The sequence below is a fragment of the Tyto alba genome, unplaced genomic scaffold (genome assembly GCF_018691265.1).
Source record: "Tyto alba isolate M040663 unplaced genomic scaffold, T.alba_DEE_v4.0 Super-Scaffold_1000006, whole genome shotgun sequence".
Taxonomy (NCBI): domain Eukaryota; kingdom Metazoa; phylum Chordata; class Aves; order Strigiformes; family Tytonidae; genus Tyto; species Tyto alba.
In genome coordinates this window covers 3,060,069-3,065,191 of record NW_024881272.1, presented here as the reverse complement: position 1 = coordinate 3,065,191, position 5,123 = coordinate 3,060,069, and positions in this window count along the sequence as shown.

Genomic DNA, 5,123 nt, shown 5'->3' with positions numbered 1-5,123 from the left:
TGGAGTTTTGTCTTTTGAAATATTTAAGAATCTGAATTTCATATACTAACTTTTTCACTTGTATGGCCATTTCTGTAATTCAGGGGAGTGCTCTTTTGAACTACCTTTCACTTTTTAAATTGGTAAAATCCTTTGATCACTGCCTGAAACTTCATTTTATGAAGTAGCTAATATTATCTTGAAGCAACTTCTGAAGTTCCTGGCTAGTTTTGACCTCTGTTTTTACTTTGCTGATATATGATTACTTTCAGAATCATGCAGTTTAATGGTGTTATGGAAACACTGTCTGGAAAATACTAAATATTTCTGAATTACAGATACAACTGCACTACTGTTCACCGGTTGTGGTTGTATGATTGGCTTGTATCTACACTGGAATGCTTCATGGCCATGCTGCCTCCAAAGCTATTAGACTATACTGCCAGTTAAGAGTTGAGATAATTTTTTTTCTACACTCCCTTTGCCTTCTTACAAGCCATCCACATTAGAAAACTTGGCCTGATACTGTTTCCATCAAAGCTGGTGAAAGATTCTATGCCCCTGCTTGGTCAAAATCCACTGCCATTCTGCACACTGCTTAAGAAGTGCATTGCAGTCATGAGTTTATTAAGGCTATACTAGGGTCAGATACATCAACACTTTTAGGACACACCAGCAGGGAAAACAAGTCTTTGATCCTTCCTAAACAAGATCCACTATATTACTATCTGCTCCCAGCCCTGCTACTCCTAGCTCGTTCGGGACTTACAAATTGCTATTTTTAGCAGTATTTTTCACTCTTGGGTCAGCACTGATTGTCCAAAAGCTGGCTACATACTGGTTTCCAGTTACTTTTCTGAAAGCAAGAAATAAATAATGGTGGGGTCTGAATACTAAAGATCCTGTAGTGTCTCACGCAGAACTTCTTCTCCAAAGGAATAAAGCTGATAGAATTCCTAATTTGTGCATTTTGATCCTTGAGTAACACGGATTCTGCTGCAATTCCCACTTATTCACATCACTTCTGTGAGTAGTTAATATACCATGGCTTTCTCTTTCCCATTTATTTTTGTCTAGAAGTCTCAAAATAAAGTTACAGTCTTTTCAAAGTTCTGCAAATACATTACTATCTTATCTGCTAGTCCAGGAAATTAATACAGATCATAGCAGAGCTGTTTCTGACACACACTGAATTATTTTCATCACATACACATCACAAACAAGCATCCAGAAAGCATGACCCACTACCAAAACAGAGGATAAGCCTATGTCTCAGATGCATATTACTGTGGAGCATAACCTACCACACCGTTAGCAAGTATATCCAAAGTAACTCCTTACACTTATATTCAAGATGTCCAGTTGAATATTGCATAAAGTGACCTAACTTCTGCCTTGGCATGAAAGGTACCCTCTACCACTGATTACTCTGGATCTAGTAAACCCAGCTACAGCCAAAGAACCCTACTTCAAACACGATGCCTTCATGAAAACGAACTATTACTTGATGGAAGGCCTTAATTCCTGTCTTTACCATACCTTTTGGCAGCTCCCTTATGATCCAGAAAAGGGCTCTTCCTCTGGTTTGCCACTGGATATCTTCCCCAGACCATTACAGCTCTAGCAAGAGGAAGAGGGACACCGCCGTTACAGCCACACTGCGGCAATGTCACACAGCAGTCAGTCTTCCTGTGCCAACAGCGCCTGAAAGTTCAAGACACTATTGTCAAGCAAAGATTTCTTGTTAAGGCATTTTAGTTTAGTTTAGAAGCTGGAATAAACACTAGCATCACATGCAAGTATGCAGAGGGTTTTCTTGTATTCTGAACTTCCTCTAGAATGTGAGCTGCCACATTACTATCTGTGCTGAGCAATCTGGTTTAATTTCCCTCCTTTCCCATTCATAATATTGAGCATTTTTCATTAAAGATCACACAGCTTGCTTGCCTCTGCTTTAAAGAACCTAAATCTTAAATTGCAGGAAACCCATCAATTCTGAGCCAACGTTGGTTCAGAAGAACAACCTCTGTGCCTTTTCCTCCTGCCTCGCTTGTACGCAATTTAATCCTAAGGAAGGCTGCTTTGTGTACACCTTGTAACCTGCAGAAGGGGTAAATGCCTCCGAAATCTCTCCTGCTCTGTTTGACAGGGACAGCCAGCATGGGAAAAAGGGTTGAGCATTTTACTAATGCTAGGGCAGACAAGTCTCTCAGCCTACCTGGGACACGACCAATTACCTCACCTCATCTTGCCAATCCACTGCCCATTTATTTTGCCCTTGCTATCATTTATTTATATGCTCATCTTTCTTTAATGTACCACAGCAGAGTAACGCACCAAAATGGTCATTTCTTCCTACCTTCTCTCACCTTTTGTGTATTATTTACACTTCCCTGCCTCCAGACTTTTAAAATGGGAGCACTTTTATTTTCCTTTTTCTTCTCTCTGTATACTGGTTTCTAAAAGGCAGTGAATGGGTGACCTTCAATCACTTTAAGAGGTAATAAATATTTTACCTGGAAGGAGGACATGGAAACAGCATGTCTCAGTTGACTGGAGTAATTTTCTTTACTATTATTTTGCTGCTGCCAGGAACAGTGGAAACCACGAGCTGATGAAAGCTTTTTCAGCTATCATACTGCATAGTTTTTCTACTTGCTGCAGAGAAAGCTGCAAAGAACAAAAATGCTCACAAATGCAAAGGTCTGAAATACAGTATATCCATATTCCAGGATTTCTTGTCTGCACTGTGAGTGCAGAATCACAGAGCGATGGGGTAACATGGGCTGGAGGCAAACTCAGGAGGTCCCTGTCCAACCTCCCGCTCAAAGCAGGTCAGCTCTGGGGTCAGACCAGGTTGCTCAGGGCTCTAACGAGATGGGTTTGGAAAACCTCCAGGAATGGAGATGGCACAACCTCTCTGGGCAAACTGTGCTGCTGCTCGAGTGTCCTCATGGGGAACAGGTTTTCCCTGCAATCAGTCCAAACCTTTCCTGTCTCAGTTTATGGCCACCTCTCACCTTGCTCCTTTGCAACACTGAGAAAAGTCCGGCTCCATATTCTCAGTAACCCCACAGGAAGGGGTTGGATGGTGTAGGGCCCTCAAAGCCTGACCAAGCCCCACTCTCGTGGCCTCTCCTCTCGGGGCGAGTGCTCCGGCCCCAACCACCCTGGGGGCCTCCCTGACCTTGCATCCAGTTTGACAATGCCTCTCCCGTACCAGGAGCCCAAACCCCCAAAACCAGCCAGGGTATCCGGATGCGCTCTAAGGAGTGCTGAGCAGAAGAAGTGACTAACCTCCCCCTTGATCTCCTGGCCATGCCCCAGTTTGTTCCACCCAGGATGCTGGCCCCAGGGCTATTACCCCAAAGGCAGTAGTGTCCTGGCTCCTACACCGAGCAAGGTACCTGGCACGGAGCGTAACTGTGCATCTGCTCCCCATTTGTACCCCGAACAGGAAACCTTCCTCATCTTGATGTCTTGGCAGACTGACAGCCTGCACTTGAAAAGTATTCGGTGGCCTTTTTTTACATCCTTAAAAGTAGCAAGAACACTACATTGCAGAGAAGATCCATGGTGCTACTATTAAATGGTAAATACAGGAAATACAAACCAATATCAAACAAATATACTTAGAAATACGGTGAGTTGGACACCGCTAGCACAACTTACCGGTGTTTCTTTTTGCCTCCCTTTCAGAAAAATGGTCTTAAAACGTTTATAGTTTGTTCATTTACATGCCACTGTATAGTTTTGCATTTTACCAGATACTTCTAACTCACCTTGCACTCCCTCTGCCTTTGGAGATCTGTCTTCCTTACATACTTTCATTTTGTAAATCTTGGTTTTGCAACATTCAATGACCTAATACACATGTAGCTTTCTTCATCTCGAAAAAATTTTACTAACCGTGGTACGTTAACATAGGAGCTTCTTCACTCATGGTAGAACTGCAATTAGACAATTAACAAGCGAAGCAATTTTCAGCAAAGGACAATTCCTGGTACAGGAACAGTTTCACAGACAAAGTCTTCCTTTCCTTGGCACTGACAAACAGCTAAAAAATCAGGAAAATTTCAGTCATTAATTCTGACTAGTGTCATTCAAAAGAGAGGAACTTAACAGAATCTCTTTTTCTGTTCTCTACCAGTTTTTGAGCTTTAACATTTAAAGAGCTCAACACAACCCACTTAAGAAAAATAGTTCTTTAAAAAAACACTAGTCAAGAACAAAAAAGGTCTGTTAAATCCTGTCCCCAGTTGACTCCCTCTGAGATTTAGCTGAGACATTTGATCACACTTAGGAAACAGAGATGTTATTGCTGACTACCTTATCAAGCTCTTGTGAGGATTTAATTATATAGGCTGCGGTGTAGGTCATAAGGAGTGTGGGGGAGTGAAAGCTACTACATAAAAATAGGTACTTAGAACAACCAGGAATAACCTGGCATAAGCTAGAATTTCTTAAAAATACGTGAAGTTTTGCAAAGAGGAAATAAGTCTAAACCGGGACTTTAATATTCCAAGAATATTAACTGTAAAACTCTAGGAAAACTTAAAATACTCCATATTGAATTGCTTTAAATACTCCATATTGAATAGTCTTAAATGATGTTGCTGCATCATTAAAGATGGAAGTATTAATTCAAATTTACGTCTCACAAGGTGATCTCTCTTCACTTTTTACTCGCACCAGATTTAATTACTCAAAGCGCCCTGTCTTGCTTTCTCTATAAACCAGTTAATGACAAGACCGATAAAGGCACCACTGGAGACTCAACGCTCATAAGAAGTATCTTGATTTAACAAACATTAAAATGCAGACAGCGGAAGACAAACCGCTCATTTCACGTTACGGCTGCAGAGCGGGCTGGGGACGCTTGGGGATCCCCGACGTGCATTTTCGTGACTTAAAACTGGAGCACACCGAGCTGTGCCTCGTCTTCCGAGCGCTGGCTGAGCAGCGGGCCGCGGGGCCTCGCTGAGGGCTGGGCGCCATGCTGCCCAGCCTGCCGGCCCACGCCTGCCCGCGCGTCCCGCTTCGCCTCACGGCCTACAAATGGCAGGCGCGTCCCTTTCCCCCGAGAGGGGCCGAGAGCAAGAGCCGCGGGGTTCAAGGGGGAATGTCACGGGAGAAAAGCGCAG